Consider the following 27,405-nt stretch of genomic DNA (forward strand, 5'->3'; position numbering starts at 1 on the left):
GGCTCAGATCTGGAAAACAATGGGGCCCTTCCCAAACATGGGGCGGCTTCTAGATCTTTCTCACAGAAACCACCCCTATGGCTCCCTGCTACCAAAACCTTGCCAAGTAAACCCACTACAGTTGCATGAGTAACAGGTATTTTTTCCAGTGAGCAATGAGGTAATCAGATCCTACTCACATAAGAATTGTACCTGTGTTCATGGCAGAGGTATTCAAATCTGTCTGGGGCATTGTTGTATACCACGTATCAACCATTTTCCTGCCTTTATAGAGAACAGATACAAAACTTGTCAAATGTCAACCAGAAATGTATTCCAAGGTGGACAACATGTTTTATGCAGATGGAGTATTGCTCTCCCATAAACAGCAAGCCACTGTTCAAGTAAGAACTTTTTCATTAAAATTGTGGTAAAAATTATCAGTGTAGAGGTTTCTGTGGTGATTATGCAAGAAAAAGTGTTGAGGACCATGAAATCACACAAGAGGTTTACTTTATAGCTAGCAGTCATTATAGAGGACAGTCATTATATGTGCTCTAGCCTATAGCTCTAGGCTACCACCAGAGCTCACCTGAATTTGAGCATTGTCATTTGTCTGTTACAGGTCACCTTCTCTCAGTGCCTGATTCTGAAGACACTTTAATCAAAACAAATTGGGTTACTTTAAACAGTGCAAATGGCAGGTCTTCTTTGTTCCAGGTCATTTTGACTGTTACAGAGTACTAGTAACAGCACTTCTGTAAGGAGATCTAATGGGGAGAGTAATCTCAGGTAGAAGAAAAAGGGACAACAGGGCTAAAATGGCAATGGTAGCCTTTTCTGTTGATACAGCTGAGTCACAAAGAGGCTGTTTATTCACAGTATAGAGATACTAATGGTAGGTATGCAGCCCCAGTGATACTAGTTGTGACAGGCTAGGAAATAAACATCAGCAGCAATGTGATCTAGGGATCAGCAGTGCTATAAAGCTGAATAATGAGATTCAAGCAGAGGCCGATTCAAGAAGAGTTTCAGTATTTTAGCCAGAATCCATATTCCCTTGCTATGAGCATATATCACATTATCAGATACAGCCAGCTCAGCAAGATGTCAAGGGTGTAGAAAGTCATTGCTGCATTTTAGTGTGGGATTGACAGCTATAGGTTTAACTATACCAGATGGGCAAACCTGTGGCATCTGAACAGTTCAAGTGTGGATCCATTGTAAAAACTGTGATGTGAATTGCTGCGGGCGAGCTCTCCTGGTGGAAAGCCTTCTGGATTTGTACCAGAAGTGAGGAAATGAGCCAGCACTGACTGTTTAAGCCAACACCAGCAGGTCTCTCAGGACTCAGCTGTCTGCTCATCCCACTCTCAGTCCACAGAAAAGTGTTACATAAATAACTGTCTAAGGAGAATGAATATTTTCTGACTGTGAACTGCTCTTGACTCCACCATAGGACATAGGTGTTTGATGAAGGTAAGATTTTTGTTTGTTGAGATTCTTGGAATAAAAGATCAGACATGCCTGAACTATACAACATACAGAACCTACTCTTGACCGTTTAAAAATATAAAAACATCTCACATTGTGCTGTAATAATCAGTGTCCAACTGAAAGTACAACTTGATGATATAGCCTTTTTTTGTTGTTGTTGTACTGTCAGTGGTACAAATCTGTTTCACTGAATGAAGGTAACAATAGGCATAAATCACTGTCATAGAAAATTCAGGTCAAAGAAGTTCTTAAGAACTTCTTGCTTCCTTGTTCTCTGCCTCTGTTGTTCTCTTGAAAGTCAAGCTGACCTCAGCAGGTAACAGCACCAGAACTTCTCACTGCAGCAACATTCACCTCAGTGATGCTGAGTCAAAGTGCTACACTCCACAAGAGTCAAAAACAGACATTGCACTAATCAAGCCTGTTGAGATATTTTTTCTTCTATGTTTTTTTTTTTTTTTTTTTAATTTATCTATTTATTTATTTATTCCTGGAAAATGTTTTTTGTTTTGTTTTTGGTGCTTACTTTTTATTATTTTTTTTATTATGGGAAAAAAAAGGCACAAAAGCACTTTTACTTCAAGCTACACCAACCCCAAAATTACCAGAGTCAATTTGAAAAGAAAGACACTTTTAATTGTTTTTATGGAAGAATTCATCAACCTAAACCCAATTTTGAGATAATAGAATGTGCCAAGAAAAAATGTAAGAACATTCTTATAACTCAGTGTTTAGACTCCTGAACAAGGCATGAAGCTGTGTACAATGCATTACCATTTGATTCCAGGAGTTATTTGAGTGTTCTTAAATTAGTGACTCCTTAAACTCCTCTGTTTTACCTTTTAGCTCTGGGGTTTATTGCACTTAAAAGTATGAAGACCAATGATTGCCTACTGAAGTATAATGCCTTCTTTGTGTTCTCCTAATGATAAAGCATCACCATGTGTTTGTAGCCAAATAAGGCAGATTTATTTCTGCCTTTGTGCTTGTGAGGTTGAAAGCAGCTGGATTATATCACCAAAACTTGTTTTCAATCTCTTCTCTAGAGAACTAGCAAAATTCTACAGAAAAAGCAGCTGCACAGAATGGCTGGGAATTACAGTTTGCACAAATTTTACTGTTTGGTTTCTTTATTACTGTTAGCATTTAGTTTGGCTTTTAAATTCTTCAGTGCTGCATACTGGTATCTGAGTGCCTGTTAGAAAAATCTGTGGAACACAATAAAATTTTAAGGTTTAGAGGTTTTTGTTTGTTTGGCTGGTTGGTTTGGGTTGGGTTGGGTTTTTTATTTTAAGTCATTTGTATTTATACTAGCCAAGAACCCAGCAAATTCTCAGAATAGCCTGCATGGACCTTACCACAAACAACTGGCCATGGCTTAAGCAATGTGTTACAGCTTTTCACTGGCATCCATAGCTGCCAGAAAATGATGGTACACTGCCAGTATAATGTGCAGATGTTAGTAATCATGAATTCAGTGTTGGGCATAAAGGAATGTGAAGTGAGGAATGCCAGAGAGTGTCCGGCAACATTGTGTGTGGCCAGAATTTTTCACGGGAATCACATGTGCTATGTTACTATTTGTGTACCTTCTGCCCAGATATATTTGAACACACGAGGGAGTAACTTCCTAATCAGCTGTTACCTGATGTCCATCTGCTATTCCAAATACCATGTGTCCGCTGTACAATTTAGTAATGTTTGTTTGTCACTCATTACTTTTATGGTATGCAGGATATGCTGTTTTATAAAATAATAGACATCCATTAAAGGTGGTATTCATACCACCTAACCACTTTGAGAGCTCAGACCTCTGAAAGTCTGATGCTTAGTCTAGACTGTTATACTGTTTCCTGCTATAGTTAGATGTATGCTTGTGTTGGGTTAGATGTATGGTTGTGTTGGGTAAAACCACCACAATGCTAAGCATCTTTAAAGGGAATTTCATACCATGATAAGTCTATCCAAAATCTAGAACAGTGACAGTGAGCTCTTCTCTGAAGGTAGTTTTCTCTTTCCTCTGAATACAGAGAGAATGAAATACCACTTTTTTAGATGTTGAAGTTAGCAACCTACAAGAAAGATTAATATTAATTTGGCTAATGCAGCTGTCTATAACCTCAGGCTCTTTTTTATAATCTTTGGAGAGAAGCATGTGCAATGTTCATGTGCAGTGTGTGTTCTACAGTCAGATGTCTAAAACAGGTGAGCTAAATCACACACTAGAGCTATATCTTCTTATGTATTGACTATGGTCAGGTACCTAAAGTCACTAGCAGAGATGCTGTTGAGACATATTGTACAGTAACAGCTGTTAGAAAAGGTCTAATAATGTCATGTCTTCATATAAAGACCACTTAGCAGTTAATTTTTTATTGCCATTCCCTGTACTGGACAGATATTACATGAAGAAATACTCTTCATGGGCAAATACTTAATCCCTAAATTCTTGTTATTGTATTAGACTGGTTGTTCAGATTCTACTTAGCTTGAAGTTTCTTGAAAATTCTCATTGACATAAATCACACTAGGAAAAAAGTTACAAGTGTGTTTCTTTCTTTTCAAAATAAATAAATAAATAAATAAATACCTGTTGCTGTCAGGAATCATCACATCTCAAATATATGAAGACCAAGATTCAAGTGCACTGTAGCTTCTTTGTGTTTCTGTACTTTCTGCACCTTTACCTTGATCTTGAGAAGAGAAGCATGAGCAGGAGAATCATTAGTAAATCAGAAAGGGAAAGCAGGCTACATATGGGGAAGGGTGTATTTCAGCCCCTGTTTTGTCCCCCCAGTCCCAAGAAACACTATCTAACCTTAAGGCAGCAATAGTCCCCGAAAGTCAATGTGTCATAAGCAATTCTATCTAAAGAAAAGCACACATTACTTTTTCCTGTAGGAAATGCTTTTTTTCTTGCGTAAGTATGAATGCCTTACACATTCTCTCTGCATGCATCCCCAGGATATACGAACTTTTAGACCCCACCAGCTACACCATGCTGCTATGTACCTCACCTTACTGCATCTCATGCATTTAGCCCTCAAAATCCTCTAGGAGAAAGCCAAGAGGTGCTGCTGGAGGTGGAATAAATCCATGAAAGATTCTCGCTGTCTACATTGAATTAGATCCTGTATTATGTATCATGTATCAAAAACTTTAAAACTTACAAAGACTGGTATATATTTCCTGTTAAACTCATTGGCATAAGATATCTGTTACTTATAAGGACTGAAGGTAAAATGAAATAATAACATCTCTCCTCACTCTCCCCTTCTGCCCCTTAACTTTGTCTCTAAGCTTAGCTCTCCCCCCAAATCAAAACAGAATAAAATGAAGGGAAACTTTCTGTAGCTTGAGCATTAGGAGGTATAAAAGCTAATACGGGTGTCAGCCTGGCAAGTAATAGCAGCTGCACTAGAGACAGTTGACCACCAAATGGTATCCTAGCAACATACAGTAGCATCGTTATACATAGTGCTATCAAACCAAATTTATCCTTTTCAATATCTTAGCTTCAAGAGAGCAGGGATGAATAAAGAGCAAAGGATGAAAATGGTGCTGATGAGAAAGACAACATGGGTTTTTTATTTAAGCAGAGGTTATATAGAATGTCTGTGTAAAATGAATAAAAAACATTGCATTTTTGCTACAAGGAAAGATACCTACCAGGGGTAAGGCACTCTCAAACAATTATGATTCAATTTGCTTTCAGAATACTAATCCTGTGTATATTTTAGCTTGGAACAAAATTTGCCGTACAGCTTCTCTTTAACTCCATTTAAATGTTTCTACTTAACTGGGGAGGGGAAAAGGGACATATATTTTCATTAATCAACATTTCTAAGTCTTTAAAAAAATCTCTAGGCAATCTACCTATAAATTGTGGTTTTCAAAAACAATTATAGCTTTCATTGTTTCTAATATTAAATTGGATAATTACAGCTCTGTTGAAAAACTCTTGAAATTGAGCAGTTTCCTCTTTTTAGACTATAAATTGTCTTTTATTCTCCTGTTATATTTAGAGCCATTGATCCTGCAATATCCACATAATTTACCAATGTGCATAATGATCATGACTGTAAATAGCCTTGTCAGAGAGAGTACAAATGAACCTACATGCAGATTAGTTACAGGAAAGAATCCTTTCTTCGGTTTGGAGCAAAGATTAGAAAAACCTGTTAGGAGTGTAGACCTGAGAAATTAGAAGATTTGGACTCTCCTGTCCAGCATAATCTAGGATGATTTCACTGATCCTAGTTGAAAGGGGGCCACCTAACCTCAGCTGGGGGTTTGTCCAAAAGCAAAAAGACTACTGATAACACAGACAGAATTGAAGTTAGGTAGGGCAGTAGTTATTAGTAAAAATTACTCCTGCTGACATGACCTCAAGCAGAAAGTAAAACTTTAATAGCTCATGTACTGCCAAGTACATTGCAAATATTAATATTTAGTATTAATATTAAGTAGTGCCAAACTTCTGATCACTGACCATTTTTAACGTATATTCCAAACATTATCCTTGCAGAGGATACACACCATCGGGAATGGATTTACAAAACTATGTTACATGATATACTAAGCATTTTTGTACACACAGGAAAATATGTATGAAAAAGTTTTCTATGTGACAGTCTGCAGCAGAGGATTGATTAGAGACTTTGCTGAAAAAAATAATAAATAAAATAAAAAGTGTATATATTAACTTATATATGTATTTATTAAATGACATAATTAAAACTAAACTTTAATCCAACATTCAATCTTTTCCTTAATTTGTATTTCTAACTATTTTCAAATACCATTTTTGGAACAGTGTATTTAGCTTCTTGTCTTTTGTTATTCATGCAGATCACAGCAATCCACTCTCCTCTCCAACTATTCTGACAATCTCTAGTGCTCAGTGGTAGTAACCCTTCTTTACATAAGTTGCTATCTTTCTAGCTTCTAAGGAATGAGTCTGCCCATAGTAGACTCTACTTTAACCTAGTAGAATAATTTATCTATCCAGTTCCAAGGGCATCTGCTATTCTGTCCCCAAATGTCTGTGCATTCATATAGCCAATGACAAGGAAAATTAAAATAAAATAAAATAAAATAAAATAAAATAAAATAAAATAAAATAAAATAAAATAAAATAAAATAAAATATAAAATAAAATAAAATAAATAAAGTAAAAATCACCCAGACAATTGACACATTTGCTTGTAATCTTGCTGCCACCATTCAGACTGTATGTTTGTGATTAGCATTCCTTAAGCAATCTATCAAAACAGTACTGGACAAGGAAGGGCCTGACAGTTGACAGGAGAGATATCCTCTGTTAGCTGGCAGCCACATTGACTGAGACCCATAACATATGTGCTGAATATTGCCTATGAAACAAATACATCTGCAGCAGTGTAGGCTGTATCAGAGGGACAACAGGCCAGTCTTTTTCTAAAAATGCGTTACATTATGCGTTAATAAAGCAAAGTATAACTTCTTGTATACACATGGATACCTATGAACAGATATTTCAAGCTGATGTAGTCTACCAAAGCAAGCATGTGTTTCAGAAGGTCTGTAGATTTTCAATGCATTAAATTTCTGGTCTATTTTCTTTACTTAGTCTGATCTTTGATAAGAGAGAAGCTAAGGACAGAGCTGCCCTATTCATAAGAAATGGAATGCTGTAATCAAGCTAAAGCAACTCTCACTTTTGCCTTCTTCATTACACAACAGAGGAAACAGGTAAGTCTTTGGGGTAATATGTGGAGCATGGGGCAATACAAATGCAGAGTGACTAAACAGAATTCATAGAAAGGAGTTAGAGTAAGCTTCTGAGATTTTACGTGACAATAAATTAAAGTTCCAGGGATATTAAAAACTTGGCAGCCAAGTGAGCAAAATTATTTAGAGAAATCATATCCAAAAAGTGCTGGAGCAATCCAGCTTGGTCGATTAGTGTAGGAATTTATGAAGTCATTATATGACATGTTTTCTTGTAATTGTAGAAACTGGATTTAGTGACCTGGGAAATCACTTCCATTTTTAGGATTCTGTGTTCACCTAACTTTCTTTTAAACTTTGAACACATTAGTGATGCAAGTGGAATTGCTATAATAATTTGTTGCCAATTCTTACGCACTTTCACCTTAAGTATTTTTAAGGTGTAATAGAAACAAACCTCCTTCAAGACTTTTATCTGTATCACACATTATGAAGAGTCTGTACTGTGTTAATCAGATAAAGCAAATGTCCCAGTTTTTGTGGGCAATGTGGCCAATTGTGGTGGTCTTACTGTGCTAGGCAGCTAAACACCACAATCACTTTCTCACTCCCCCTCTCAGATGAGGAGGGGAAGAAGTAAAGTAAAGAAAAACTCACAGGTTGAGATAATGATAATTTAATGAAAGGAAAAAATAATTATTAAGGAAAGATTATTATTAACTAAACAATTTAACTAAAGGGAAAAAAAGGTGGGGGGGAAGGGAGGAGGGAAAGGGAAAATAAAACAAAACAAAACAAATAAAGGCTACGTGGAAGTGTAGAGAAAAGAAATTACTCTCTACTCCCCACAAATGAGCAATGCTTGACAACGTCCTTGAAGCAGGGCCTCAATGCACGTAGCTGGTGTTCGGGAGGAGGACCAATGCCTTCACAACGAGAGCCCATCTCTTCCTCCTTTTTCCACCTTTTATTGCTGTGTGACATCATATGGTATGGAATATCCCTTTGGTTGATTTAGGTCAGCTGCCCTGGTGATGTTTCTCTTCTAGCTTTCTGCCCACACCCTAGGATGGTTAGAGAGAGTCCTGATGCTGTGCCAGCACTGCTCAGCAGCAAACACAACACTGGTGTGGTAACACTTCTGTTCTATCTACAAGTGCAGAGCACAGCACTGTATGGGCTGCTGCAGGGAAAGTTAACATCCCAGCCAGACCCAGTACACCAAAAATATATAATTAATATACAATACATAATATATTCATATATATTCACATATATATTTAATAACATATTAATGGTAATATAATAATATTATAATATAAATATATATAATATATTGTATAATATATATTATATATTAATATATTAATAGGTATTATATATATCACTTACATTAAATAATTATGTATCATATATTTATATTTATATAAAGTATATATTTTAAATATATTATATATAATATATATAAACACATACATTATAAAATATTATATATTATTATTTCATAACATATATATGATTAAATATTATATATAGAAATATTATAATATTATTTATATTATTTTGATATATATAATATAATATATAATATATTATCTTGATTATAATATTATACATATTATATTGATATATAATATTAATATATGTATATATATTAATATATTATAATATAATGATAATAATTAAACAATATATGGATATATACATATTTATAATATGTATATAAATTTATAATAAATAGGCAAACAAAACCAAGATAATTTTAGCTAGTGTTCTAGTTTGCTTCGCAAAGAAAATTACACTTATAACCAGTGCAACAGGCATGCCTTCTGCCATCTGTGTTAAGTTTGTGCATTGCAAGCACCTGGAGCTGTAAGGAACAGTTCTTGTAAAACAGATGGACAAAAGTACATCAAGTAGGGGGTTATGCTGTGTTTAAATCTGAGAAGACCATCACCCAGTCTAACTGCTGCCATTCAGACAGATGCATATATATTTGGAGTCACAGATTTTAATCAGCATAAACATGTCAGTGCTAAGGAGACTACACTGTTGTGAGCTTATAGCAAAAAATGGGAGAGACCACGGTGACCTAGTACTTAGGCAATGGTATGATACTGATTAGAGGAGATTATAGCTTCCTGAATGCAAAGCTCTAATTTAATGAGCATTTTAAGAGCAATGCAAGAAATCATGTTATGTCTAAGCCCTGTGAAGGTATGGAACAAAATGGAGGATTCACAGATGCACAAACTCAAATGTCAAAAGGGACAATTATAGACTTGCAAAGCTGTTTCTTATACACATGGTTGTAGGATTGCTACCAAAAAAAAAAAAAAGTTTGTAAAGCCCCATTTTCACAAAGGCTTGAAGAAGAATAAAGTGCCTTTGAAGAGGAATTACAAGCCTTAAACTAAGAAGAGCAATCCAGAAAAAACCTGTCTAACACACTGAAGCACTTGAAATTCTGTAGGAGTATAAGAGTCTTTGCCCAAAAGTTCCTAATTCAACTAACATTTTGATATTGTGTGTATGTAGTAGGCTGAGTGCTTCTTCTGAAATAACAATAACCAGTTTGGGACATAAAACACTGTCATTCTTCTGGTTAGACAAAATAAATGGGTATGCTCAAATCAAGCTCAAGTTGAAATATTGCAGCTCATATTGTCACAAAAATGGAAAGGTGTGACCTCAAAGTGATTTGGAAGTTGAAGGAAGAGGTAGACTGGTCTAAAAATGATGGCTGGAGTACTCAGCTGAGGGGAAACCAGGCAGCTCGTGTTTCCTTCATTATTTCTAGCCTTGCTATCCAGTAACAGTCTAAACTAAAATGCAGAAGAAAAACTGCTTGTACTACAGCTATTATGGCTAAGGCATACTGCTGAGATGTAAGTTTTGAAATTTTACAGTCTGATGATGGCTTAAACTATAGTTCTTGATGATTCATCCACCTGTAAGTGCAAAATGGTGCTGTGCTCCAGAAAAAGGCTTCAGGCTCTGAATATTTTACATCCAGGCAACAAACAGTATCAGATACATCTCACTGTTTCTTATTGGCTTGATTAAGCACCCCCCAAGTTAGCTATTTAAAACTAATTTCAAGAGTAATGGTACTCCTCCTATTCTAATCACATTGTGCTTTTCACTATTGACCACCTAAACTTTATTGGCCACAACACTGAAGTCATCAGTCCCTCTTTTGTCACCGATATGAATAACAACCTTCCCACCCCAAAGCAATTTTTTTTTTTAATCTCCTTTGAACTTACTATTCATTATTTTCTTTGATAAGAAGAATAAATTGAGCTCTGTAAATTTCAGTTTGCTTTTCATTGTCTTGATTACATTGTGTGGACATCAATAGAGAAAACAGTATTCTAAGAGTTATCTTATTTGTGTAGAATAGTGATCCAAAGATACAAAATAACTCCTTTTATATTAATGAGTCTTTTGGTCATAGAACTGTATTAAATGTTTCTACCGAGGGAAACAAATCAGTCTGAAATTTTGACTGACTGTTGTCTTCCTTGCATCTGGATGTATTAGGGTATGTTTTGATGAATTACAATTGTTACTGCAAAAAGTTCTGGTCTTGCTGTAACAATTACCTTTTTTTTAACCTAACACTTACCTCTTTGTTATTTACTCTTTAAGCCATTTTTGCATCTCTGAATAGTTCATCTGTCTAAGACTTTACAGTTGATATTAACAGATCCCAATTTGTGATCTCAAGACTTTGAACCAAACTATTGTGCAGAACAATACTTTTTTTTTTTTTTTTTTTTTTTTTTTTTTTTTTTTTTTTTTTTTTTAATATCGATTAATTAAACTTAGATGTGAAGAAAGCATTATAGCTCACAATAAATGTTAAAATGTTAATGGAGCCTATTTGTAGCCAAAAATCAATCAATCAATCAATCAAACAAACAAACAAAAAAGACTGCTTCAGACCATTTGTAAAATGTATCAGCAACTCTAGATCAGAAAATAATCCCTGGCAAGCCTAATAAGAACTGATCTGTAATAGGTTATAAATTAACACACACATATATATATACATATATTATTATATTAAATTAGCCAATTGGAGGCAATTGGAATATTTCTGATTTGTTCCAAGTAAGCTGGATAGTATCGTGGACTCACAGAATCACAGAATCACGGACTCATAGAATGGTTTGTGTTGGAAAGGACCTTTAAAGATCATCTAGTCCAGCCCTTTGCCATGGGCAGGGACATCTTCCACTAGGCTAGGTTGCTCAAAGCCCCATCCAACCTGGCCTTGAACACGTCCAGGGATGGGGCATCCACAACTTCTCTGGACAACTTGTTCCAGTGCCTCACCACCCTCATAGTGAATAATTTCTTCCCTATGTCTTATCTAAATCTACCCTATTTCTGTTTAAAATCATTACCCCTTGTCCTACTACTACAAACCCTTTCTCTTTTAAACAAGATTCTTTCCATCTTTCTCACAAGCCACCTTTAAGTATTGGAATGCTGCAAAAAGGTCTCCTTTGTGCCCTCTCTTCTTCAGGTTAAACAATCCTGTCTTAGACTTTGTAAGAGAAGTAACAGCAGTTACAGTAGGTGATTTTCATCCAGTTGGTATTCTTTCTAGCTACCTCAGATTTTTTTTTCTTTTCTTTTACCCAGAATGTCCAAATTAAAGAAATTTTTAATACTTAAAATCTGCTAATAATCAAGAGCTGTTGAGTGAAATACCCTGATACATCTTCTAACTAATGTGTTTCCCCAAAATCTTGAGTTAACAGGCTGGAGAGCTTAAATAAAACTGTTTTCTGTTGAATTCTCCTCCAACCCAATTTTCTGGAACCAGAGATAAACACAACATCAATTAAAATTTGTAAAGGTTATAAAGGTAATTTAAATATTTTACATTCTTTTGTATTCAGTTTTCACACTACTGGAAGAAGTAGTACCTGTATTTTAAAAGCTAATAAATTTCCTAAGAAATAAGAGATTCACTTATAGATGTATTTGAGAAAGTTGGTCTGTTTTCTTACTTTTGTCTCTAGGCTTTTACAAGTATTGTTTTTTTCAAAGTATTATAACCTATGTTTGGAAAATGTCTAGACTATATCATGGATGACACATAGATTTAAAAAATATGATTTCTAAATGTAAAAAGATAATTTTTATATCAGAAATATGCTAATTGATAGCTATAACATTATTTTAAAGAAGAAATATGCAATATGCATGTAAAATGATAAGAAGCCATTAAGTAATGGAACCATTAGGTCTGGGGTTAATTAGTGAAACTAGTGTGGTGATTTAATTATGGGAATTTCATTTTTCCAAAGCATTGAATTCAGCTTTTTAAATGATATTTCATAATCAGTGTGGTTGTGAAAGAAGACTTTCATAAAACAACATCAGAAGCCAGCTGATCTGTAAAGAAATCATTTCTCTAAATCAACAGTTTCATAAGTTTTATAACCCATCTGTTTTTATATAGTTAAGAAAACCTGAGATTCAGTATTCTTCCTGTGAAAGGAAAAAAGATTAATATTTATGAATTATGACTCAGATTAAGATTTATGTATTCCTTCCACATAAGTAAGCTTACTGAATCACCATTTCTCCCCACCTGAATTGCGGGTACCTTTTGCTTGGAAGGAAAGTGAATTTATAAATATATATTGTGCAGTGGGCATTCTAAGGTTTGAAACACACTTGCTGATGGCTGAGTGGCAGTGAATGGCAATTATCATATCTGTAAGTAGATTTTCTCTCAGGAATAAATTCCCTTCCAAAACTTGAATTTGAAATAACAATGAAAATAAAATTTTAGAAAGTTTAATGTAATTTTATAATTTTCCTTCTTCTAGAGGACAGCATGTTCTCCTTTATTACTGTTGTTGTTTTTGTTATTAACTATTTGTGTAAAAATGTGAGCTAAAGCCAGGGGACAAGATAGAATAACTGCTTATTCTAAAACAGCCTGTTACTTTTTCTTTTTGTTTGGGTTTTGCATGACTTCCTATGCTTTCTTCAGTGTTTTGAAATCATCAACAATTGCTATCTAAATGCCTGAGTTGGTTTATACCACAATGACTTGATAAAACACCTCTGATTTCAAGAAGAGTGTTAGTGCATGATAACAAGCATTTAATACATCACATCTTGGTTCACAGTTCTCAAATTTATAAAGCTCATAACCTGATTTATGTTTTAGTAGTTTTCATTATTTATCATGCATATAAACCCCTCAAAAAATCAAGAATAGAAATAGGAAAGACACTGCAGTGCATTGTTTCCTTGTTTGTTGCATTTGGTTTTGGTTTAGTTCTTTTTTTTTTTTTTTAATATAAATGTTTCACAGGGTTTGGATGTTATATATCAATATTTATTAGTGAAAGCAGGGCATGATATTCCATTTTCATGGACTGTAGTGTAATAAATGTTCTTTCACTTTGACTAAATACAAGTGAATGTAAAATAGAAATATTTGCAGTGACAATAATCACAATATAGTATAGGTACTTGCAAAATATTGCTCTTTCTTTCCCTTTTCTTTGATGAACATTGTAGATTTGAAATTCCTGATACCTTTTCAGGAAGTTATCATGGACAGCTGGTAGGAACAGAGAGTAAGAAAAGAAATTGAAGTTATCCTAAACATAATGTCTGTATTTCAATTACCTCTGAAAAACAGTCAGGATGCATCTGTCTGTATTTGGTAGTGTATTTAGAATATTACATGATCTAACTCTTTCAAATTGTCATTATCCCTCCCCTCGCCTCCTCTCCCCTCCCCTTCCCTCTTCCCTCTTCCCTCTTCCCTCTTCCCTCTTCCCTCTTCCCTCTTCCCTCTTCCCTCTTCCCTCTTCCCTCTTCCCTCTTCCCTCTTCCATCATTCAGACATTTAAATGATGTCAAATAACAGTATTGTCTTATCATGCATAGTGAAAATGAGAGGAAAAATAGAGCTCATTAAGAAAAGTTAGGCAACAAATTAAAATGTGTTATCAAAGTATTTTGCCTTAGGGAATACAACAAGAAGGCAAAACATCTATGGAATCTTTTATATACTGATTACGTGTTACATCTTTTCTTGTCAGAAGCATAGCATTAAGCCATGTGGAGAATGTTTTACTTTGGAAAGGCTTGAGTTTTAATAAGAATGTTCTGGGGTGGGTTACCCAGATTCAGGGGTCTGAAAAGTTTCCCTGAACAACAGAAAGTATCAGGTACAAATTAAATATTTGCAGCTGCTGACATGTCACTTGATTTTTGGCACACCTGTGTAATTGAAACATGGTAAAAAATACGCTTTAAAATAATTAAAAGAAAAAATAAAATCTATAAAGCTACAGAGTAACAAACTAAAATCAAACAAACAAACAAAATACCAAAACTCACAAAACAAAACACAAGTACAGAAGTAACCCCCCAAATAACATTTTCACTAGAATTTTCTTCATTAATCCACAGGATATTCAAGATTTTTTTTTTCTCATTTCTGAATGAAAAGTGTTTTCTGAATGAGAATTGTTTTCCATTAACTGGAAAACAAGACTTCCATTTGGATAATAATTTCAATGTTTAGGATTTTTTTTTTTTAATTTACATTTAAACAAAAACGAGACTTCTAAATTTTGCATTTTTTTTTTTAAATAAATTATAAAGAAAAGTTGAAAGTGGATAGTTTAGCTACACAGAGTTCTGTAACTGTTTTACCCTATAAATTAATATTCCATTAAAGATACTAGTAATCAGGCTCCCATCTGAGATGTGGACACCAAATTTGTTGTAAAAATTGTAATCATGGGTTTCTTCTATGCTGAGATTTTAGTTACTCTAATATACTTTTTTTCTTTTCCTTTTGAATTTATAACTTATTTCAGTTTAAAACATTGATAAAACTAGTCATGAGTTGGGGGAAAAACAACATTTTGCAGTGAAAATAATTATTTTGATGTCGATGATAATCAGTCATAAGCCTGAATTGCTAAGAAAGTTTGCATTTTCAATACACAAGCCAACCCACTTCCTAAAGTATGAATCTGGAGTTGCAAAGTTAGAACAGTAGGAGGATGCTATTTTGGGAACCTCAGCTGGCCAAAGTCTGATGATAAGGTGACCGTGGAGTTATAGGAGACTCAGTGTCATTATTTAAAAAAAAATGAAATTGGTTTATGATAATTTGAAATTTTTCAGGTTTATGTGTCTGTGGAATTTCTTTTGCAATTCATTTCCATTATAAAATTCAGCTTCATAATGTAGTCCCTCACAGTCACATCCCTTTGTATATATGTATTGGGTTTATGTGGCAAGGCTTTAGTAGCAAGGTGCTGCATGGGTGGTCTCTGTGAGAAGAGTCCAGCAGCTGCACCATGTTAGACAAAGGACAGTTTCAGAGGCTCCAAAGGAAACCATCACTGGCCAGAGCCAAGCCAATAAGCAATGCTGTTTGCACCTCTGTGAGAGCAGATTTGAGAAAGGGAAAAAAAAAAATAATAAAAAAAAAATGCTGCACAACAGCAGCTATGAAGCAAGGAGTGAGAACCAGCCCTGCAGCCCCCAAGGTCAGTGCAGAAGGAGAGCAGGAAGTGCACCAGAGCAGAAGTTCCCCTGCGGCCTGTGGAAAGGCCACTGGTGGAGCAGGCTGTCCCCCTGCAGCCCATGGGTCCCACATGGAGCAGATCTCCACGTTGCAGCCCCCCCTGTAGAGGAGCCCTCGGTGGAGCAGGTGGATGTGGCCTGGAGGAGGCTGCGGCCCATGGAGAGCCCCTACAGGAGCAGGCCCTGGGCCAGAGCTGCAGCCCGTGGAGAGAAGCCCACGCAGGAGCGGGGGACCTGGGGGGAGCTACCGCCCACCCGTGGGGGACCTGTGCTGGAGCAGTTTGCTCCTGGGGGATGGATGGACCCCGTTTTATGGAGCCATGTGGGAGCTGTTCTTGGGAGTTGCTGCATGTGGGCAGCCTCCACAGGCTCAGTTTGGGAAGGACAGCATCCCATGGGAGGGACCTCATGGGCAGCAGGGGCAGAGAGTGACCGTGAAGGGGCGTTGGAGATGAAGTGTTAGGGACTCACAGCAGCCCCCCTTGGAATTACCCCAGAAGAAAGATTAAATAATCTGATTGCTGTTGAATCAGATAAATATACAGTTTTTAATTCTCCTTGGCAGAAGAGTGAGCAGAGGAGCAGCAGGAACACCATTTTGAGGGAATCAGGGTTATCTTAATTCAAATCAGATACACTCCTAGAAAGCCTAGCAGATCAGATTCAAAAGAGTTAGAGAAATCCATAGTTTCAAGGCACCAGTGAATTCTATGGGTAAGGTAATTTTAAATATTTTTTAGTGTTACAACTTAAGGTTTAAATGTCTTTTAACACCTACTGCTTCTGCATGCATTCCAAAGCCCCTTTCTGAATTTAGTTTACAGAAATTTATGCAACATCTTTAAGGTGTCATAGCATGGCAGTATCACATCTGGATCCACTCTTTTCTACTCCTGTACATTATCTTCAATGCTATGGCAGAGAGGAGAAGGAATGTGAAGATGTGGAGTTCTTGTTCATTTGTTTGTTTTGTTTTGTTTTGTTTTGTTTTTCTGTTTCTCCTTAAAATACTATACTTCTTGATATTATGGCTATAGCAAATCATATAAATGAAAGTCACAGTAAATTGCTAGGATTTCAAATTTGTTCTTGGATCACTAAATTGCAGAACCTGTCCAGTTTAGACAAATCATTTATTTATCCTTAAACTTCTTGATGGATAAGAACTGAAAAGATGTATGTATATTCAAACATCTAGTAGAAAGGCACTTGCCATACATTTGGACATATTATTAAGCCTAAATGGTTTCAATTTTAGAATAATTCTTAAAGTAGGACATTCTTGTCTGTCATGTGTTTATCATAATGAAAGTAGTAGAACTTGCACAGATTCATATGAAAGCACTTTTTGTGTGTGTGTGTGTAGTACAGATTCTACAAACACACAAAGAGGACTCATACTATTCCTACTTCTTGATAATTAGGTACATTGTCCACTTAATGCAAACATACTTAACTGTATGAACTGGAAATAAATAGTCAAGTTAATCAGTTTTCAAGCCTGTCTAAAGGTGAATTTGTCTTTTATTTATTCAATACAGGAGGTTAAAGAAATGCCACTCTCTTACTTAGGACTTGCCTATTAAAACATTATGCAAACATCTTTTATTTAGCCTCTTTTTTTCCCTCAGCCTCATTAATAAGGTCATCATTCTTCCTCTGCAAGGCTGGCATGTCTTCAAACACAGCAAAGTTTACTTTTTCCAGCATTTAAATTCTTAACCCCATTTTAGAAAGCATAAATTTGCAGAAGAGTTGGATGTCCACTATTTTGACTAGGTAAAAAAGTTACCTTCACCCTCAGTTTAAGAAAAGCAAGCAAACAAACAAAAAAGTAAATAAGAACAAATATCAAAAACATAGAACATTTTTTGTAGGACTTTTTAGTAGTCCTCATTAATCAAACAGAAAGTAAAGTGGATCCATACCTTGCTCAAGACTTCTGGCTCTGGAAATGTGAGTAGAGCTTGATTCTGCTATATGCTATTTTTTGATATTTATAAGAAAAGTATAATGGACCCTCTATTCTTTCCTGTGCCACATAAGCCACTGTTTTCTATAGCTACATGGCTACAAAGTAAAAAGCTGTGGAAACCACGTGTCCCAAAGTAAAATGTCTGTTTCTTTCACAAAGCCTTTCATTATGATAAGGAAAGTGTTGTGTGCTACTTTCACCTTCTTAGGAAATTTTACCTATTAAAAACAAGGTCTTAGATTCTGGTTTTATCTCTAGCAGTTCTGTTGTAAAAAGCTACAAGACATCATAGCTTACAAATACATTGCAGCTTTTACAAATTAAGTTTGTAGTAGTACTCTAAAAACACCAGTATGGCTCTACACTAGCTGAAACTCCTATTATTCATTATTTTGGGAGGACATGTAATATAGCTGAACACGAGCTCATGTTATTCCCAGTTGCCAGAACTCATCCCTCATTGGTTCCAGAATATGAAGACATGTACCATTATTTCTCTCCCTCTCAGTGACCTGTCCAAAGTACAAATTGAATAAAGATCAGAATACAGCTGAGTCACACTTTAGCAATCCAGCTGTATTTAGTGTTCTTGACATGTACTATGACCATTACAATCTGAAATTAAGCATTTACTGGCTCTTACCAATCTTTGTAATTCAAAAGGAACTGGAGAACTGGTCTTTAAGTCAAGAAGGTAAATTCTACATCTTTTGTTTCATTCAAATTAAGCTCTAATAATTACTACAAGTTACTCAGGGATAGTCTATAATATTGATCCCACAGTTTTGTAACAGTATTTTGCACTGACTATAGTACACTGATAGTAAGAGGATTTTTATTCATCAGTCTTTCGTTTTTATATATATATTTAGAAACAATATGCACACAAAACAAACAAACAAACAAACAAAAAACAAACAGTAAAATTCTCAGTGGCAACATGGCAACATTAAGGAAAAATTAAATGAATGCAAAATGAGTATGAATAAACATCAAATTGTTTATGAATGTTATGTATACATGTAATGCACACAAAGAAAATTACTCCCTGCAACAAGGATTTTTTTTTTCTGACATCTCTTACATTTAAATATCATTCCATAACTAAACCAAGTATTATATTAGTGAAATATTGTAGCCTCTAAGGATTATCGTGGCAGATTCTTCCCAAAACAAATCCCCAAACTCAATAGCCTAGTTATAGGTAGCTAATTAAAGCAATGAATTTAATAGTGTACATGCCGTCTACAGTCAGTGGAGACAGAAGGGAGATCATGGTGGGCTGAGGGACATATCTGCAAGGGACATATTTTCTTTCTCCATTAATTATATTGAGCACAGGATGAGAACATTCCTTTCTTAACCTATTATTTCAGGTACTTAATATTAACCATGGTGTCTTCACATAGGAAATAAACAAGTCATGAACTCTCGTCATAATAATCAGTCATTTCTGACTCTCGTCAGAAGGTTCCTAGACTATTTCATCTCACTCACTTATCTTCCTTTAAAAAATAAAACAAATGAAAACACATTTTTCCTACCTGCTGAGAAGTCTTTCTTATGTGCATGTACAAATTGTAGGGACAGTTAAAACCTAAAGAAAAGATTACTAGAATCATGCTACAGTTGCCTTGGTGACATCAGTAATAAAGAAATAAAGAAAAACTTTTTACAGCATCTACCTGTACAGCCCACTTAAACTTCTACGTGTTTTTATCACTACAGAGCTTTTTTTAACAGTCTGGTTAAATAAACCTCTTACTAAACAAAAGTAGTTAGTGATTTTTTTGTCATATAGAAAAACACATTCCCACTTTTCCTTAGGAAAAGCAACAAAAACATGATTTTTCATAACAAAAATATATTAACAGTTGAATAGCAACAAAAATATATTAACAGTTGAATAGCATTACCCAAGTGTCAGCATTGTATTAAACAATAATAATTTATTATTGATTGATTAATTATAAAAGAAATATTGAAATATATGTGCAAAGACATTATCACATCCTTTATGTTATGTACAAAAAAAACCCATATAAATAAAAAGTCTGCAGTTTCATCACAGTGTCACTCTTTTGGCTGGAACAAAGTTAATTTTCTTCATAGAATCTCACACAATACTGTGTTTAGGATTTTTGATTAATATAGTGACGATAACACACCAATGTTTTTAGTTGTTGCAGAGCAGTGCTTACACAGAGCCAAGGACTTTTTTTTTGCTTCTGGTGCTGCCCTTCCAGTGAGCAGATTGGGGGTGCACCAGAAGCTGGGAGGGGACACAGCCAGGACAACTGGCCCCAGTTGGTCAAAGAGATATTCCATACCATGTGGCATCACGCTCAGCAATAAAAGATGGGATAAAGAAGGGGGGAACATTTGGAGTGATGGTGTTTGTCTTCCCAATAAACTGTTACATGTGGTGAGCCCTGCTTTGCTGGAAGTGGCTGAACACCTGCCTGACGATGGGAAACAGAAAATGGATTCCTTACTTTGCTTTGCTTGTGCACAGTTTTTGCTTTCCCTAGTAAACTCTCTTTATCTCAACCCATGTGCTCTTGCATTTTACCTCTCTGATTCTCTCCCCCTATCCCACCTGTGGAGAGCGAGTGAGTGGCTGTGTGGGGCTGAGCTGCCTGCCGGGTGAAACCGCAAGACACAGATAAAATACACTGTTAAATAGACTGGCTGGTGGTGAAAGAAGCCTCAGAGTCAGTGATATCTTTTGAGTTTAAGCTTGCGGTTGAAGTAACAGATAGTTATTTCTTAGATTTTCCATTAAAAAATAAATAAAAAATAAATAAAAAATAAAAGGTGAAAGTATTTCATATTTGTGCCTTGTTTTAGGTAAGAAAACCTAATGATAAGAAGCAGCATATTTAAATACATACACTTACATTCACATGAATCTATGCTATACATTTTAGTTGTTCTTCTTAGATGCCTAAAAAGGAATATTTTGAAAAATTCAGAAAAATCTTTATGGATTCTGTTATTGAGGCAAAAGTTCCTTAACCATGGGAAAACGAATAGATCATAGTAGCAGGGTAGTAGGGCTTTTTAAATACGTGATAATATGGTTAGGGTCATTGGCTATTTAAATGCGCTGCTTCTTATCATTGTGTTTTCTAACCTAAAATGACATAAGCTAGAGTCCATATTTAGGAGGTTGTAAGCTAATACAATAGGTCCAATTCTGACACAGCAGATTTGAATTTATGATTTTATGACATCCCATCTTTTTGATAGGTTACAAAACATTCCAAGTAAAATTATTTAAAATTCTTCTTTAATTCCCATTTTCCTGTTGAAACTGAAACATTTTCCTTCAAGAAAGTTCACAGAACAAAAAGTATGGACAGGAAAAGAGACGTTCCGGTTCTCAAGCCCAATTTTTGTCACATTAAGCTGAAAGGAGAGACCTGAGATCCTTTTCCCCTGTATATTGTTTGTGCCTATGTTTGTGAGCAGTGCAGACTAATACAAGTAGAGCAAAACAGTTCCTCAAATTATATACATTTCAATGTATTACATCAGATAGGATCCAGATAGAACACATTTCTGTAATATAGCCTACAGGTCATGAACAGAGACTATGAGCAGAGACAGGATATGAACAGAGACTATTAGTTGAGGTTTCATGTTTTGTAAATTATTCATATTTCAATTTTAAAATAATTTTTTTAATGTTATGGAAATCTTCCTGCCCTGGAGCAAGTTTCATAATACCATAAGTTAATACTAAGTTATACTTGCCTGTTACCTTCATAAGGTCTGGGTTTAAATCTGGCTTGGGTAATAAGTGAAATTAGCTTAATGGTCCCAAATTAGTCCTTAGTAGGCATTTGTCCATATTACAAAACTACTATTGTACATAATTTGGCAGTAGAGTACAATTGGCAGTCTATTCTCCAAGGAACCCAAAAAATGGAATGGAGGGGACATTGCAGAGCAGGTTTAATTCTGGCAATGGTATTTGGATCAAGCCAATGCAAATGATTTCTTACTTTCATGAAAATCATCATTCAGCAAACTAGTTAATGCAATGAGGTTGTCTAAATAAATTGACCATCATATTTAAATAGATCAAATTACAAGAAAAACACTGTTTTGCCATATTTTGGTAATATATTTTGGACATTGACTGCCCAAGCTAAACCTTGTCTGATTGATCTTATTTATGGCCACAGGCAAAAATTTCTGTAAGTAGTGACTGTATGGGAAAAAAACACTTTTTTTTTTTTAAAAAAAAAAAGATAATTAGAACATAAAACAACCAGGCAAACCATAATTAGAGGTTCAAATTAAAATAACATCATCAACATCATTCAACTGTACATAGTTAAATTAAATTAAATAATTTGCTGATTTTATGTGACCATCTTCATCTCATAATGTAAAAGAGAAAAGAAAAAAAATAAAATTTTTCAAGTAAATTAATTGTTTAAATTATTCCATTAGTTGTGCTAATACGGAAAAAAAAAAAAAAAAAAAAAAAAAAAAGCTGTAAAAATCCAAAATTGTATTTTATACATTTTTAAGACTATGAGTCACTGAAATTTCACTAACTTAAATGTAATCAAGAGGAGAAAAAAAAAAAAAAAAAAGTAGTGCTTCTGCTTACATAAGTATTTAGACACTTAATTGAATTGAACATTTTTAGGATAATAGTCTAGTTTCTTCAGCAGTTTCGCAAAAGATGCTTCAATAAATTAGTAGCATAAGAAATATAAGACTGCACAGAAGTATTAATTTTTTCTTGGGCTGGAAATGATTTTGAAAAGGGAACCCATCTCCTTTAATACCTGTCTCTACTATACATGTTGGTACATGAAATTTATTGAACCAGATCAGAACCTTCAGATCCACACATAACTGTAATAAATACATAACTGCTTTTTCTCTGTTCCTATAACACAGAGATGAATCTTGGTACAATGCATACATACATATATGCGTGTGTTTATATACACACACACACAAATGTGTTTATACAAATGCAAATATGCTTATGTAAATGAGGAAGTGTTCCCACAATGTGGATTTAGCAGATTAAATATTTTAAAAGCCAGATTTCAAGATCTTGCCCTGTTTATGCTTAAATATGTATGTTTATGATGTTTATGTTTGCCCTGTCTTGCCCTGTTCAAGACTTGCCATGTTTATGTTTAAAGATTGTTGTAGTTTAACATTTTGGTTTATAAAACTCTTAAGTGATTAAAAAAAAAAAAAGAGAGAGATGAAAGGAAGGGAAGGGAAGGGAAGGGAAGGGGAGGGAAGGGAAGGGAAGGGAAGGGAAGGGAAGCGAAGCGAAGCGAAGCGAAGCGAAGCGAAGCGAAGCGAAGCGAAGAGAAGAGAAGAGAAGAGAAGAGAAGAGAAGAGAAGAGAAGAGAAGAGAAGAGAAGAGAAGAGACGCAACATAGTGGAACATAATGAAGTAAGCGCAAGCACTGAATAATTAAGAAATCAATAAACAATTCAGCATTTTCTTGATGTTCAAATGACCTTCCTGAATTGGAAGCTAAGGCAGTGTATGCGATATGAAATCTTTAGCTAGCTAATGTACCAAGTAAATTTGAGTAGGCTGGTAAATTTTGATTTAACTATCTTAACTGTTTTGATAGGTTAACTGTAAAGATCATTGAATCAGTCAGATATTAGTTCAGCAGAAGCCAAATAAAAGAGAGTACTTACAAAGAAATAGACCTATAGAGAAAATGCCAGCAAGTTGTGGGAGGTAGGTGGTAAAATGACACTGTAATGATGCTCCTTCCTTCCAAAATCCATGATATAACCTCCCACTGTTGAAGACTGAGGTTACGCAAAACCCAAGGAAAGCCAAAAATACTTTTTTGATTAATAGAAATATCAGAGTTCATTGAGCATCTAGAAACATCTTACATGCCTGGGCCTGAGAAAGGCACAAATGAATATGGAAATCCCACCTTTGGCACCACGGTATGAATGGAGCAGTCTCACTGGACTGAGGCAGCTGAGCCAGGATTTGATGGCTTCAACACAAAGATACTGTTGGGGAGGGCAAAATGAGAGGTTGCAAGTCCTTTTTGTGTGTGTCAAACCACTAGTCTTTTTATCAGATAACTGTTTTATGAGCAGCAGTATGTTGTAGATGGGTAAATGTACAATGGCTGGAAGGTGATTTTTCTGCCTGAGGTCACAAAACACCTGACTCTACTGAATGAGTTTTCTTCTCTCACACCACCTACCTGCAGCAGTCTTGTTAGGATCACTCTGTGGATCAGCTTTTCTGCTTCTTCACTTATGTATTCAAGCCCAAATCCAGACCAGATATTCCTCTGTAACTGGCATATTATTAGGGATTCAGCTCAAGGACTCTACAAAGGCTCTACAAATTGCTGAATGCCTTTGGTATGAGGGCACACAGCTCTTCATAGAACAAATACAGCTCCCCCAGAAGTATAAATGAAATTGCCCCAAATGTCTCACCATGTATACAAAGTCTGTAATTCACTCTGTGTATCAGCTCTTTAAATGAGTCAATGCTCCTCATACACAAAAATAATCTTTCTGAGATGGTGGCAATAGATTTTTCCAAGATCAAGGGTAGCACTAAGAATCTGTGTTCACCTTTCATCTGCCTGCTTCGTGCTAGTTGTGTTGATGAAGTCTACAAAGCAGCCTGAATTGGAAGTCAGCTTGATAATTTGTATCTTGCTCTCTTACCTATCATTATAGTCCATCATTATCTTCTAAAAGATTTTCCATTGCTTTTGAAACAAGTGAAGTCAGCATTCTCTCTCTCTCCTTGGGAAGCAGTACAGCTGTCATTTTGCCAATCTACCCACAAAATGTTACATCCATTTAGCAGTTCTGAGGAAGAACTAAATGGTTTTAGCCATATTTGATCAATTTTAAGTTTATTTTTATGTTAGTTCAAATCATTAAAAATTTGAGCAATAAATGAGTAAATGGAAAATATCACTAAGAGTGATGTTATATGAAATTAATCATGAAGATTATCAGGATTTCTCAGGACATTACTTTCATTATCAACTCTAGAAGTATTGAAGATTAGCCTTTTCTTTTTCTTTTTAATTTTATTTCCTTTTTTTTTTTTTTTTTCCCAATTATTTATTTATTTTTCTGTCTCAAGCCAATCACATATGTTAGCATACAAACAAAAGACTAAACAGAGACAAAAGTGAACTGTGATGTACCTGTTTGGACCAGGAAGTCTGAGCACAAACCATGGCTGTGAGCTACTCATTACTGAGAACTCCCTCATTGATTATATAATCAATTTCAATAGAGATTGATTGCATAAGGAATCTACCCCCAAGCTTACATGCCATTTACACATTATATTCAGTATTTCTTAAAATTACCCAAATAATAATATATCATAAATCAAGAACTCAGAGTTCTTGATTTAAGAGTTCTCTGCTCATCGCAAAGAAATTGCTAGAAACCCTTGGAAACTTAATGCAAATTTACTTAAGCTATCACTTAACTCTACAAAATCTTGAAGCTTGTTTAAGAATTATTGTTAAGAATTATTTAAAATCAGAGCTGGAATTATTGGTCTATAGGGTGAAGAAAAACTAGTTTTTATGTTTGTTCCCCAAAAGATGAGTGTTTCAGCAACACATAAAAATAAACCCATGTGTAAATGGCACAGTCTGAGTCATGTATCAGATGCAGTAACTGGAGGGACATGACTGTGAAAAGTAGCCAACAGTTATTTCCAACTATTAATGAAATGAAATGAAATGAAATAAAAATAAGTATAAAATAAAATAAAATAATAATAATAATAATCATAAATATTAATAAAAAGTAGTGCAAGTGTATCAGCTGTGTACTTAGGCAGACAGTTTATAAGCAATCTGCTTTGTTGGCAGTATAAGAGCATAACTATAATAATAATGATAATTTAAAAAAAAAAAAAAAAGTATATGGAAGGCAGATTGCAGTAGAACATGAGCTTCTGACTTTCCAGCATTTGGACAGAACAGTGTGAATACCAAAGCTCCAGCCTCTGCTCAGTGTCAGAAATTTCCATCCTTGTCCCTGCCTTATATTTCCACCTTTTGACCACATAATAAGGTTGACTGGAGCAATTAAATTTCACAGTGAATTTTCTCCGACTTTGGAAAATACAGGAAAGGTTATATTATCCACTGTGACCCTAGAAATCTTTGATTTTGGCTTTTGACCTAAACATTTTGATACTAAAGTAAACATTATGAACAGTGATGAATATGAAAATGTTAATTTGTATATGGTACAGGTTAGTACTGCTATTAAGTAAGATACTTGCTGGTGGTAAATGTGATGACATTTTCTATACTGATATGTTCCAACTACCAGGAAACAAACGTCCATGGATTTTGTTAGAGTATTTATAGTCAGTGTGCTACTCTCTCCCCTTGATTGTCAAGGCAGTCAACACATTTTCTTCTGCAGGTCAGCATGTGAACTGACTGCTGTTTATTGCTTTCCCAACAGGTGACTGAACCTGGAAGCTCCAAATCAAAAATTTACTTGGATTCTGATTCAAACACTTCCAGGAGGCAGCCACAACATCTCTGGGCAACTTCTTCCTTATCACCCCCACAGTAAAGAAATTCTTCCTTATATCTGATCTAAATCTACCCTCTTTTATTTTAAAGCCATTCCACCTTGTCCTATCACTACAGTCCCTGACAATGATCCCCTCCCCAGCTGTTTTGTAGGCCTTCTCTTCTCCCAGCTGAACAACCTCAACTCCTCAGCATGTCTTCATAGGAGAGATGCTCCAGCCATTTGATCAACCTCATGGCCCTCCTCTGGACTTGTTCTAATATGTCCATCTCCTTTTTGTTCTAGGGGCTCCAGAGCTGATCACAGTACTCCATGTGGGGGGTCTCCCGAGAGCAGAGCAGAGGGGGACAATCACCTCCCTCACCCTTCTGGCCATGCTTTTTTTGATGCAGCCCAGATGGTTGGTTTTCTGGGCTGCATGTCCACATTGCGAGCTCATGGTGAGCTTCTTGTCAACCAACACCCCAAGGTCTTTCTCCTCAGGGCTGCTCTCAATGCATTCTCCACCCAGCCTGCATTTATGCTTGGGGTTGCCCCTGCCCAGATGCAGGACATATACCCAGCTCTGCATTGGCAACTCCACTCAGATGGTATGAGTTGTGAGCCAAAATTGACTTTGTAACAGTTGTTTTCATTAAAGAAGGCATAAAGGTGAATGGTGTAGGTATGCAGTGTTCTTTCGTCTCTGAGTAACTGTTCCTACTGCTTTAATTAAAGTGTAAGAGGTTACATGAAGATATACTGAAAGTCTAACAATGAAGTTGTAAAAGGATAGAATCAATTTACATTTTAAGAAATAAATTGTGACATAGATTGTCATTAACAACATTACTATGTTTTTGAGGAATTTCTAATATCTGGTAGTTTTTTTTTTTTAACACTTTTTCAATAAATATTCATAAATAAGTTTTAGGTTGAACGTATCGGACTGAAGGGTCACAAATAATAATACTGAAAAAATTCTGAAATCCTGAATAAGCAGTCAGCTGACATACAGGATGTTATTCCCTCCTGAAGAAAGTGTTTAGAGGTAAAACAGCAGAAACCCCATTGTCTACAAAAAAATGTGTTTTTTTTTTTTT

General features: G+C 35.2%; 1 long non-coding RNA gene across 1 annotated transcript; it reads left to right on the top strand.

The window, feature by feature from the left end:
• On the top strand, positions 1–26,973 carry LOC137853404 (uncharacterized). Its single transcript, XR_011094489.1, has 3 exons — positions 1–1,458; positions 7,088–7,209; positions 26,609–26,973. It is a non-coding gene; the product is annotated as an uncharacterized lncRNA (long non-coding RNA).
• Positions 26,974–27,405: the final 432 nt, after the last annotated feature.

This window comes from Anas acuta, chromosome 1 (genome assembly GCF_963932015.1).
Source record: "Anas acuta chromosome 1, bAnaAcu1.1, whole genome shotgun sequence".
NCBI classification, from domain to species: domain Eukaryota; kingdom Metazoa; phylum Chordata; class Aves; order Anseriformes; family Anatidae; genus Anas; species Anas acuta.